General features: G+C 38.1%; 2 long non-coding RNA genes across 2 annotated transcripts in view; one reads left to right on the top strand and one right to left on the bottom strand.

Moving 5' to 3' along the window:
* The window catches only part of LOC129646238 (uncharacterized), a 103,277-nt gene that overhangs the window by 40,556 nt on the left and 48,754 nt on the right, over positions 1-13,967 (bottom strand). The window lies entirely within an intron of this gene.
* Positions 3,236-11,948, top strand: LOC129646240 (uncharacterized). The gene is made up of 3 exons (XR_008711789.1): positions 3,236-3,418; positions 5,289-5,400; positions 10,406-11,948. It is a non-coding gene; the product is annotated as an uncharacterized LOC129646240 (long non-coding RNA).

Below are 13,967 nucleotides of genomic sequence, written 5' to 3'. Positions count from 1 at the left end.
TCCTCCTGCCCCCAATCCCTCCCAGCATCAGAGTCTTTCCCAATGAGTCAACTCTTCGCATGAGGTGGCCAAAGTGCTGGAGTTTCAGCTTTAGCATCATTCCTTCCAAAGAAATCCCAGGGCTGATCTCCTTCAGAATGGACTGGTTGGATCTCCTTGCAGTCCAAGGGACTCTCAAGAGTCTTCTCCAACACCACAGTTCAAAAGCATCAATTCTTTGGCGCTCAGCCTTCTTCACAGTCCAACTCTCACATCCATACGTGACCACAGGAAAAACCATAGCCTTGACTAGATGAACCTTTAGTAGTAAATATTTGCATACTCTACCTTGAGATAAAACCTCTAAGTCAGACCCAAGCAAGAGTATCATACAATGCCATGGTTCTCTCTCACGCCGATACAATTAAAACTCCAGGCATTTAACTGCAGTGTCTTAGGAAGTCTGGGGCTGGTTTACTCTTGCATCACCCAGAGCAGACCTGCTTTTATCTGAACTCTACCCTGGATGGCTTTCTAAGCATACACTTAAAGGAAGGCTTCCTTAGTAACAGTGAGAATAGTAACAGCAACAGAAAAGTGTTATGATTTAGTAATTGTTTCATAGTGATTAAATCATAACCAGAATCTTAACTCAGCCATAGACAGCAGCACTGAAAGATGTTCTAATGCTTTTAGAGACTATTATTTGAAAGAGAAATTAGAGTAGTCCTGTACCCAGCACATAATATATGCTCAATAAATGTGGAATGACTGGATTAGTGAATAAAAGAGAATGGAATAGGGTTGCACCAGTGGTTTAAAGACCTAGATTTAAATCCTGATTTCTTGAGGGATCTTGGCTTCCTCTCTGGACCCCTGTTTCTCAAACTGATTCATTTTGAGGTCCCATACAGTTCCACCTGGAATTATGACCAGAATTACGCTGTGTAGGAAGGAATTGGAAAGGGAAACAGCAGTTAGCAATGCTAAGGATCAGGTCAATAAAGATCAAGCCACCAACAGGATCTACAATATCCAGCACAGCTTGCCTGGAAAGCTGAATATCATTTTGTTGTTCTGTTCAAAGCAATTTCACACACACATGCTCAAAATACCTTGAGCCCCATTTTGTAAATGACAAAATCGAGATTTGGCAAGGCAAGTGATTTTCTCAATGTCATCCAAGTGTTGGAGCTGACATTGGAAGCTGAGTCTTCAGACTCCATCATCCTGGACTCAAATATATTTAAAAAGCTTGTATGATCTGATCACCTAGGTGAGAGGAAAACATAAAATGGCAGAAAAATTGGGTGAATTCTTTGCACAGAACTGGGTGGCCTACTTCTCCTCTATGGAGAAGGAAGCCCATAACCTAAATCTCATAATTTCTGAACCAGAGTTTCAGGCATGAAATTTTATAGCCTCTTGAAAGGTGAATGAGTAGGTTTGATTCATTGGAAGTCAGAACAGCTTTTTTTAAAACATTTGGGAATCAAGATAGGTAGTTAGTTTGCCTTATAAAATTTTCTTATGGATGTCACCATCAGTTAAATTTATCTTAGCTTAGTACACTGGGAAGCTATTCAAATCTATCACATTTTCAGATTCAGTCATTGTTAGCTGAGGGTTTTAGCAGTAATCTTAGCTGCATCTTAATTCATGTGATATTGGAAAGTAGTGATTTGTTTTGCTATCACCAAATTTCATCCATTTAAAATAGGTCACCAAGATGTCACATTTTATGATGTTATTTATACTACCTCCCACTTTTTGAACTGCAGTTTTGCAGGTTATTTTTCTTCTGTGTATTAATGAGAGGAGTTCAGAGTACTGAATTTTGTTTATTGAAGAAATTGACATTTGTGACTCCTGAATAAATGAAAAATAGAAAATGTGAAATAACGCAATACCTTATCTGGCCAAGAAAAGGCAAATTCTAATTTTATATTAATCATGAAAGTCTTAAAGTAAAAAAGATTCTTCATTTCTTAGTTTATTTAAAAATTGATATGATCTACACATGTAACTTTCAAAAGTCACCCAATTAAACTTTAATAATCTTTTATAAGTATGTATATCTGTGTGTGCACATAAATATGCATACATATTCCACACATATTCTAGCATAAAAATAAATTATTAATGACTTAGAAAATATCTTGCCCAACAACTACAGTTTCTAGACATATGAACAAGATAACTTTCTGCATTATTAGAGGTAGTTAACAAATAGCAATGATATGTCCATTAACGAACTAATAACTAAGTTCTAACTTGTCCTAATTATTTCTAATAATCTCTGTGGAGACTAATATCTCAAAAAGTATGTATGTGTTGATGATAGAAAACAGGTTGAAAAGTACTGATTTATTACAACCCTTCATTAAGGTTAAAAGCATTCCAGGGAGATGAAGACATCTGCCTTGTATTTTCACATTGCAGAAGAAAAGTTAAGGACAGGAAGAACAAAAAAGAAGGAAAACAATGTTTAAAGCTGAATTTAAGCCAGCTTTGAAGAAAACAAAGTTAGCTTCATATCTTCAAAAGTTTTCAAGAAAGAAACTTTTGCAGCCATTTATTACTAAGTTACCAAATATATTAATACTGTATATTAACAATAAAAATTATGTTATATGCCCCTAGTTTTCAATTTTTATATGCAGTTAATCAACTCAAGTATCTTTCAACTGCCTTTTATTTCTTTAAAATGTTAACAAGAAGGCTACTACCAGAAAGAATTAAGATAGGTTAATTACGCAATGTATTGGAACAAAATTTTTTTAAACAGGCCATTTCTTTTCTTTTTCTATTAGAGGTGGAACTGGGTAAGGTTGGCAATTACAGGGTTTAGTGAATAGTCACTTGATATCTTGAAAAATCAAAGGAAAGGGCCACTGGAGAGAGGCTGAACTTAGCTGTTGTAGGATTTTTATCTCTCTAAATGAGTGCTACTGACAGGAACCATATGTGTTACATACTATAACTGAGGAAGAGAACATGGGTGGTTTTCCAAGGAGCTATGACCTGCCTGCGTATGCATGTCTATCTGGGAGCTCACGTACAAATCTGATGTATTTATGAATGTTCAGTAAACACTTAGAGCCACATGTGAGTTTGAGGACTCTGCGTTTCTCTCATTTAAACATTTATATGTGAACATTCAGGTTGATTTTGCCTTAGAATTTAAAATCAATCTTTGTATTTTGTGGTGTTTCTCACTACACAGAAACGTCCATGAAAGGTGTGAGTCTCCCTTTGAAATGACAGAGGAAAGATTCATTAGTTCCTAATTAAGCTTGTAATTAGCCCACTTGAAAATAAGAAACAGCTTAAGCAGAGCTGATGACCACTGAAAACAATTTCACTTAAGTAAATCAAATGTGTTTACTTAATATTGTAGTGTCAGGGTTCTTGAAAGGCAACTATTTTCCCAGGAAAGGTAGATGCAAGTGGCATTTTAATTTGTGTTTCTGTAGCATTTTCCATGTATTATTTTACTTTTTTCACTTACTATTTATATGTGACATATCTTTTTACTTTTAATCTAGCTCTATCATTATGTGTGAAGTGAGTTTCTTGTAGAAAGCACATAGTGGAGGGGCATGATTTTTTAAAAAAAAAAACTTCCTTCTGCTAATCTCTGTTTTTTGATTGGTGTGTGCAGACCATTTATATTTAATGTAATTATTGATATAGTTGGGTTTAGGTCTATCATTTTATTTTTTATTATCAGTGTTTAATTCATCTGTTTCCCCTTTTCTGCTTTCTTTTGCATTATTTGAATCATTTTTTAGTCTCTCATCTTTATTATGTTTTTAACTATATCTCTTTGTATAGGTTTTTAGTAGTTACTCTAAGAGTTATAGTATAGGCACAACTTTTCATAATCTTAGACTCACTATTTTACCATTTCAAGTGGAATGTAAAAAACTTACCAGCACATTGATCCTTTTATATTCTCCACTTAGGAGTTATAGTTGTCATATGCCCACATTGACAAGCCTATCAGACAATGTCATAATTTTTCCTTTCAACCATCAAACATTTTTTAAAGAACTCAAGAGGAGAACAGTCTATTTTATACATACCCAGATACATTCCATTTCTGATATATTTCTTTCATTCCTGGTGTTTCAAGTTTCCCTCTAATATCATTTCCTTTCTTTCTGAAAAAGAAAGGAAACTTATTCCTTTGGCAATAAATTATCTTAGTATACCTTTGTCTAAGAATGTTTATTTCACCTTCATCCTAAAGGATATTTTCTCTAGATATAGAATTCTATGTTGATAGTTCTTTCCTTTCAGCACTTGAAAATTATTGTGCCACTTCCCACTTGTCTCCATGGCTTTTGATGAAAAATCTGCAATAATGAGTACCCTTATTCTTTTATAGATAATATGCTGTCTTTCTGTCTGCTTTCAAGAATTTTTCTGTGCTTTGAGTTTTCAGCAGTTTGATTATTATATATCTTGGGATGGGATTTCTTTGAATTTGTCCTTTTGAGCATTCACTGAGCTTCTTTTTCTTTTTTTTTTCACTGAGCTTCTTGAGTTTTTAGGTTTATGTCTTTCACCATATTTGGTGAGTTTTCAGTCATTATTTTTGCAATTCTTTCTGTTGTTGTTGTTTTTAGTATCTCCACCCCCATTCTCTTCTTCTGAGACTCAACTGACATAAATATTGGCCTTTTATTATTTTCTCACTGACACTTATGTATTGGTTAATTTTTTAAATTTTAAATTCTCTTTGTTGTTGGGTTTTTATAATTTCTATTGGTCAAATTTACACTCATAGACCCTTTCCTTTGTCTGTGGCACCATTCTGCTACTGAGTTCATCCAGTGAGTTTTTAAAATTTCAGTTGCCATACTTTTAGTGCTAAAATTTTCATTGGGTTCTTTTTAAAATTTTCTGTTTTTCTTCTGAAGCTTTCTGTTTTTCTATTTGCTTTAAGAGAGTTTGTCATTGCTTGTTGAAACATTTAAATAATAGCCGCTTTAAATTCAATTCAGTTCAGTTTAGTCGCTCAGTTGTGTCCGACTCTTTGCGACCCCATGAATTGCAGCACGCCAGGCCTCCCTGTCCATCACCAACTCCCAGACGTCACTCAAACTCACATCCGCATTAGATAATGTGAATGTGTTATCTTGGCATTAATGTTTGTTGATTGTTTTTTCCCATGTGAATCGAGTTTTCCTGGTTCTTTCCATGGTAATTTTAGATTGGATTCTGAAAAAATTTTAATATTGTACTATGAGACTCTGAGTCTTATTTAAAACCTATTGAGCATATTGGTATTTTTGTTTCAGGAAGCAAATTGACCAAATTATGTTCAAGCTACAAGTTCCAGGCTGATTTTTCTGGATTATGGTCCCCATTCGCAGTTCAGTTTTTAAGGCCCAGTGTGTGCACCAGCCAGTGGTAAGTCTGAGACTTGAATATAAGTCTATATGTTCACTTTTTCAAAGTCTTTTATATGTTGTTTAGGATGAGATCCACTTATATTCAGCTTTTAGAGTCTTGAAGTCAATAAATTATTTGGTTGCAACAATAATTCCCTCTCAACAATCTCCCTGGTACTTTTTGGTTTCCTGGGACTCCCTTTTGAGGCACCCAGTCAGAAATTTGGGCTCTGCCGTGTCCTTTGTGCTCCCTCCAGGGCCATAAAACAGAGAAAAACTAATGGTAAAATGACACAAGTTCAACTGTACTTTGGATTTTGGTTTTCTTCTCCAATTTGCTATTATTTACTTCTCAGCATCCTCAAATAACTACTCCACACATTCTGTCCAGGTTTTATAGCTGCATTCAGAGGGAGGCTAGGGAGGAGTCTGCTTTCTCCATCTTACCCAGAACCTAAATCTTGAGAATGACATTTTAAAATGATGCTTTTTATTATAATAAACTTGTCAATTAAATTTTCAGGTGTAGTATCCTCAATAATTGAGGACATTCAATTTAAAAGGAAGTTTTCAGACATTTAAGTCTTAAATCTCCTAATGTTATTAATATAAAGAATAGCATGGTTAAGTAATGAACCAGGAAATAGCTGTGACAAAATCAATACAGTGTCATATAACAAGATAGGCATGACAGCATAGATTTATTCATATCTCTGCATATGTACACAATTCTAAAATTTGCTCATTTTGATTTTTGTGACTTGTCTACGTGGTGTTTCTATAACGTATCATAATCTAGTATCATACTTGCAAGTCACTTCAGTCGTGTCTGACTCCCTGTGACCCCATGTAGCCCACCAGGCTACCCTGTCCATAGGATTCTCCAGGCAAGAATACTGGAGTAGACTTCCATGCCCTCTTCCAGGGGATCTTCCCCAATACAGTATCATAACATGGGATATTTTTAGCTCACAGATAATTTGTTTTGTTTGTGCATATGTGTGCATATGGGTGGGCTTCCCAGGTGGCACAGTTACAAAAAAAAAAAAATCCACCTGCCAATGCAGGAGATATGGGTTCAATCCCTGGGTCAGGAAGATCTTGTGGAGGAGGAAATGGCAACCCACTCCAGTATTCTTGCCTGGAAAATCCCACGGACAAAGGAGCCTGGCGGGCTACAGCCCATAGGACTGCGAAGACTCAGACACAGCTAAATGACTGAGCACGCATGCGCGCAAATGCACGTGTGCACACACACATCTACACAGAGCTTTGTTCTCAAAAAGAATCTGTTTGCAACTGGATTTCCCTAAAACAGTGGTTCTCAAACTTGAATATGCTCCACCCTGAGTTTTCGATTTAGTACTTCTGCCATGAAGTCCCAGAATTTGCATTTCTAATAGGATAATGCCACTGATTTCAGGGCAACTCTTTGAGAACCGCTGCCATAAAGAAATGAACAGAAGACACCAAAATTTTTATGTGGCCCTTTAAAAGGCATAATTGATGATTAAATCGCAACTTGTGACTTTCTATCCACTTTGTGAGATTTACCAAGAATAAATTCATTTTGGCCTTGAGTTGACTTATCACAATGACTCAGTTTTCAGTTTTGATGAAAACATAAATATTTCAGTCATTTCAATTGCTGTTATAAATAAATACACACACAAATGCCTATGTAGTTTATTTATAATATTAATATTACAAATTGAACTGAAAAGAATTCATTCAACCAAATCAATTATTTGGTTTCTCCCAATGTCAAAAAGTTTTTTAAATTAATTACCTTAATTCCTACTCATCCAGACTTAAGTTCAACTCACTTTTAATCTAGAGCTAGAGTTGGCTTATGGGCCAAATCTGCCCCATGGCCTGTTTTTCTATGGTCAGTAAGCTAAGAATGGCTTTTACAGTTTTTAAATGTCATTTTAAAATGAGGGAAAAGAAGAATATGCCATAAAAACTGTATATAGCCCACAAAATCTAAACTGTTTGATCCTTTACAGAGAAAGGATCTAGATCCTTTCTAGATCCTTTGATCTAGAGCATTGTCTGGGTTAATTCCAGGTAGAATGTCAAGAGATGGTACAGAGGAGTGGTTAGAAGCATAGTTTTTGTTGTCAGACTGCCCTTGTTCAAATCCTACCTCTGCTAACTACTTGATGTAGCCTTGAACCAAATAACACAGTATTCTGAGCATCAGTATCCACATCTACAAAATGCAGATGAAGAAAGGACTTGAATCATAGGACTGTTGTTGCTTTAATGACAATACATATAAAGCCCTTAAGATAGCGCTGGCAGATAGTCAACACAAGATAGATAATAGCTACTATCATCTACTTGGTAGAAAACTGTGCAGACATTAAAAGTGAATGTTAAAAGCATTCATTAAAAACATATGTATATGTTTCTATTTAATATTAAGTGAAAAAAGCAAAGCATAAGATGGCCTGCAACAGTTTGAAGAAGTAAGGCATAAAAAGTACGCACTGGGGAAAAAAAACACACGCACACACAGGAAGGAAATACTCCCAAGTTGCTAGGAGTGCTCCCCACTTTTACCCCACTTATTAGCAATGAGAATATGAATAGTTTTCCTCCTTCTACTTTTCTATCTTTCCCAATTTTTCTAAAATTCATTATGAATCTCAGCTTAATGGCTGTACCTCGGAAGTAGCTTATGCTTCTGCCAAGGTGGTTATCCTCAAGAGAAGATAATAAGGCTACAGCAGTCACTATAATTCTGCCAGTATTTATTTTGGTCTTTGGAAGTCAGGCTGTTCACATTCTTTGTACATAGTTATATTTAATTAGGACTTAGAGTTAGCCATAAAATGTGCATTAATTATCTGTTATTTCATAAGTGATAGGCAAAATAACCACCCTTGATCAGAACAGTTTTGGGGGTAAGCAGTATTTGGTCTGTTCGGCTTCCAAGGCTCCCTGCCCCAAGCAAGAGATTTCTATTTGTTATCTCCTTTTATCCTGGAGAATTACTAATCCTGCACTACCATATTAAGTACCAATTAAGCAGAGATTTGTCATTCCTGCTCGAGAACATTGAGCTGGGCTGTGGCTGCATATTTCACAGACTTATGACAGAAATTATTTTAATTAGACTGCTGCTAGCAGCATTTAAAATAGTCTGTATGGCCAGAGAGAGGAAGAATGACTCCTCAGTCAGATAATTTACTTATTTTTCTTTTTCACTCACCATAAATCTTAGGATTGCAGTTATTAAGCCTTTGGAGGGGGAAGGGGATAGTCAGGGAAAGAAATCAGCTTAACTTTATCTTACTTTAAATACCAGAGAAGAAAAATCTCCCACAGCTTTACTGAAAAATACACTCTTAAAAGAAAAATGTGTTCAAGCAAAAACTGACACCAACAGGATATTTTTACATTAAACATATGAAACAGGAAAAATGTTTAAACAATAAAAAGGATCCACGCGCCTTTTCTATATAACTAAGATGGTTGTAGCCTTTCCTATTCATTTTTGTTATGCCCCCAAAATGAAGTCATAATTTGGTAATTAGCAGATTAATCTTATGCTGAAAAGCAAACTAAATAAGTAACAACTAAGCTGATCTCCACATTTACTACTTTAATTAACCCAAATGTAAGTTTTACAGTTCTAAAAGAATAATTTTATTTTATGAATCTCAAAGATAAGAAATTGGATGAGTACATTTTTTTGTCTTTTCCAAAAAATTCCAAATGAGGATTTCTCCTCTCACCTCACCCCCAAATTCTGATCTATACACAGTTAATTGGAATATTAGTCAAAATGTCTTATTTCTAAACATTCCACTTTACTTAATCAGATCAAACGTATCTGTGTACATATCCTGAAAATATGCTATGATATCTAACCATCAAAATGTATATTTTCCTTTGTGTTCTTCACTCACACATATGGTTCAATCTCCCCTCTATCAAGCAGCTACAACCCCATTATTTTATCTTTAACTGGAGTTTTAATGCTTTATGGCTTACTTGACAAGATTCCACATGAAAGCCAACAAAATTTCATATAGGATGAATCCAAAGATTGTAAGTCTCACATGGTCTTGAAGAAAAATTTAAATTCTGTATTCTTACCATTTATCACTGAAAAAAAAAAAAAGCATCACATGATCCAATTTTAATGAAAAGACTGGAAGAAGAGAATAGTGTAGTGATTCTCAAAGTGTGACTCCTAAACAGCAGCAGCAGCATCACCTGGAAAACTGTTAGAAATGCATATTGTTAACCTTCACCCCTCACCTGGTGAACCAGGAACCCTGGAGGGATTAGGCCCAGCAAACCATCACTTTGTAAGCCCTCCAGATGAATCTGATGCTAAAACCGGAGCCCCTTTGCTATGGGCCACCTTGACTACACACTGGGATTACATGGGAGCTTTAAAAATTCCTGATGCCTGTGCCGCTAGAGCTTCTGATTTAGTTGATCAGGATGTGGCTTTGGAATCTGTATTTTCTAAAAGTTCCTTGGGTGATTCAAATATGCAGTGAGGGTTGAAAATCACTGTAACAGACCAGACAAACATGTCTCCTGTTCCATCGATCTCTTGGCAGCACTCATCTACAGAGGCACATACCTCTCCACAAGCTGTCCTTCTGAATTATCCTTCCTGTCAAAGTTTTGTTCCCTACCTATGAACAAGGTTGTGTTTTTTTCTCTCTCAGCATTTTGACTTTGTGTTAGCCATTTCACTTAAAAACAAATTTTATTGTTTCCATTGTAATTATACACTTAGTGGCTTTAAGATTCTCAGTGCTTTTGTGGTTATCAACTGTGAGGGATTAATAATGTTCAGTTAATGATTACCAAATATCTCAAAACAAGGTACAGACGTGCCAGACACAACTTTTCCTGCCAACTATCAGTGGCAGGCGTATTGACCCACTTCTGCTTTGGAGGATCATTTTGCTCTCATCTCTAAAATTTTCCATTTGACAAGCTGCTTTACATGATTTATTTCTACATTTTCATTGTGAATTATATTTATGCAGGACTACCATACATGCGAAGAGTTGACTCATTGGAAAAGACTCTGATGCTGGGAGGGACTGGGGGCAGGAGAAGCGGACGACAAAGGATGAGATGGCTGGATGGCATCACTGACTCGATGGACATGAGTTTGAATGATCTCCGGGAGTTGGTGATGGACAGGGAGGCCTGGCGTGCTGCAATTCATGGGGTCACAAACAATCGGACACGACTGAGTGACTGAACTGAACTGAACTGAACCATACATTTAGGGCTTCCCTTGTGGCCCAGCTGGTAAAGAATCCACCTGCAATGCAGAAGATCTGGGTTCGATCCCTGGGTTGGGAAGATCCCCTGGAGAAGGGAAGGGGTATCTGCTCCAGTATTCTGGTCTGGAGAATTCCATAGACTAAAGGGGTCACAAAAAATTGGATGTGACTGAGCAACTTTCACTTTCACCATACATTCAAGACTTCCCAGGTGGTGCTAGTGGTAAAGAACCTGCCTGCAATGCAGGAGACATGAGATATGGGTTCAATCCCTGGGTTGGGAAGATCCCCTCGAGGAAGGCATGGCAACCCACTCCAGTATTCTTGCCTGGAGATTCCCATGGACAGAGGAGCCTAGTGGGTTGTGGGGTTGCAAGGAATTGGACAGGACTGAAGTGGCTTAGCATGCATGCATGTACCTTACATTTAGGCAGATCTACCCACACAGACCAGTTCTCACCATAAAGCTCCTTGCCTCAACTCATTTTGTACTTATACCAACATCACACTTATTTATTGATCTATTTAACAGATATTCACTGAGAAGGTACCATGCACTGAATTAAATATTTAAGTATGGTAGTATATTTCTCATGCCACTAACTTGTTTAACAGGTATTAGAAAACAGTTACCCACAATAAGCCAGTCTGGTGGAAATTTCATCAAGGAAGTGTTGCCCATAAGACTCTTACTACTAGGACTTCCCTGGCACTTCAGTGGTTAAGACTCTGAGCTCCCAATGCAGGGGGGCCCAGGCTTGATCCCTGGTCAGAAAACTAGATCCTGCATGCCACAGCAAAGATCCTGAGTGCTGCAACTGAGACCCAGTGCAGCCAAATAAATTTAAAAAGAAAAGAAAAAGACTTACTACTTTTAGTGATGTTAGTATGTGGTGTTGGCCCCCGAAAAAGTAACAATGTATGGGGTCACAGCTTGAAGGTACCTACTTTTCATTGCCACAAAACTGGGCATATTGTTTCTGACAAATAGCCCCAACTCAGTTTATCAGATATTTATTGAAAATCTACCAAATATTTATTAAGCATCTTCTGTGTAGAAGGCATGATACCTTTCCAAGTTGCCAAAGGAAAGAACTGTTACTGATGTTTTACTACAGACAAGTTTTGGTGTGTAATGAATTGGTCAGACCACCGAGGTCTGAGCTAAAGCATTCCAATTTCCTGGGAAGCCATACCTGCCTTGACCATGCCTGGATATTTGGTGGGGGGTAGGGGTGCTGAGTTCTCTGTGAATAAATGCATTGTTTATTATATCCAGGTTTCAACCTGTGTAGAATAAAGAAATGGACGCTTTTTTTTTTTTTTTTTTATGAAAGGAGTTATTCACTTACTAATGGTCCAATGAAATTTGGGGAATGTCTACTTTCTGATTCCTTTCTGGTGGAAAGTCAAGAAAATGTATGTGGGAAGATTACAGTTTGAATTAAAATTCAGACGCACTTCAGGGCCCTCTTCCCATCCGTTCCCCCGCCCCCCAACCTATGACCCTCCTCTAAGAGCCCACTAGTTGTTCAGCGAAATGGGAAATGGTGCGCCTCTGCCGGCCCTCTTCGGAGGTCAGGATCCATTCAGTGGTTTTGACCCATTTGTCAGCTTTTGAAGGTTGCAACAGCTTTTGTTTGGTGTCCAGAGTTTCCAGCCCCCTCCCCACCCCCGCACCCCCAAAACTCTGAGTAAGTAATACAACTTAACGGTGGGGCATGTGGCCAATGCTGAGCTGGGGAGGGAGGGGTGGAACTGTGGGGATGTGGCCAGGAGGAAATAAGAGCAAATTCCTCCCAAACGATCTGACAGGAAATGACAGCGCATCGGCCTCCCCTCGCAGAGGGAGCGAGCCTCCGAGAGGGGAGAAGTCCTTCCTAATCACAGAACAGTGCCAGAGCGCAGTAGGTGAGGATGATGAAATAATAAAGCATTTCCCGTGTGTGTTTTTCATTAGGCCTGTTTTGTTTTTCTTCCAAGTGCTGGGGAAACAGAACAGAAGCCCCGCTTCCAGCGGCACCACAGCGGCCGCCTCCCGTGGGAATAGCAGCTGAGCACAGAGGAGGGGAGCCCTGGGTGGAACTGGTTCTAACACCTTCCTAATGGAAATAGTGATTTGCAAAGCCCTCTTTATACCCTTTGATACATAATTAGTAGCCCAAAGAGCAAAAGATTAAATAAAAATGCTCCCCCAGCTTTTCGGAAATTTGGCAAAACATTAGCTGCTCCCTTCTGAGAGCCAAATAGGGTAGAGGTCTTTGTAGGGACCCGGTTTGGCTGGTCCAGACTGGCCCTTGAATCACTCAACACTTATTACATAGAAATTAACTGGCTTGATGTCAATTAGAGAGAATTTGTTAGCAGACATACCCAACGGGACCTCTTTCTTACCCAATTTGGTAGTTTCTGTAAGAAAATATTGAAACACCTTTCATCCAAGCTAACTGAGTGTTAGACAACACAAGTTGTGTCAGCCTCCTTTATGGTGTGTGTGTGTGTGTGTGTGTGTGTGTGTGTGTGTTCAGGGCCAGGGCTGAGCATCAATTTTTACCCATCTCACAGAGAAGATAATTAAGAGGATGCTCAAAAGGAGGCTGGCTGGAAGAAATAACCAATCCAAAATGCCTGTTGTTAAATGGGTCATAAAGGCCCTGGGAAATCAATATTTGACTTTCTGTTTCAGGAATGGTGGCTGCTACATGCAGTTTTAGATCATCTGCTATAGTCATGCTGCCCTGAGACCCAAATAATTCCTCTGTTAACTCTGGACACTCCGAAGGTAGAAATCTCACTTGTTTATCTTTTCAGAAAATAGTTATACTTGCGCCCCTTCTTCCACCCCAGCCCTGGACAACTCATGTAAAATCAACTGTGAGATAAATAAAATGAGGAGTCATTTCATTAAAGATCTAGGAAAAGTGCTCAGGTGATCTGAAAATGTAATTAAACCTCTAAATAAGCGGATTACTGGCTGAAAAGTGAGATTGATAGATGAACCCCTTCAGCTGAAAAGGATTGCTTAATGGACTGAACAACAGTCTTGGACTCTCTCCACCTTGGAATCGCAGGTCCAGAATCGGGCAGGCTCCACGCCACCACTTCCCCTCCTAAGATAAATGAAGCTCCACGAGGCTGCTGTGAGGAAGGCCCGGAGGGGAGACCCCAGGCTGCATGTGGATGCACAGATGTGCCCCCCGCCTTGTAAAAATAGCCAAAGACACTCAGAGCACTGTTTCTGGGGGCTCCTCCTGGCTTATCATCCAAAAGGCCTTAAGACCTTGGTAGTTCCAAAAGGTTAAATTCACTTCTGACT

Source organism: Bubalus kerabau, chromosome 3 (assembly GCF_029407905.1).
Source record: "Bubalus kerabau isolate K-KA32 ecotype Philippines breed swamp buffalo chromosome 3, PCC_UOA_SB_1v2, whole genome shotgun sequence".
Lineage (NCBI taxonomy): Eukaryota > Metazoa > Chordata > Mammalia > Artiodactyla > Bovidae > Bubalus > Bubalus kerabau.
This window is presented reverse-complemented; position numbering and strand designations above follow the sequence as displayed.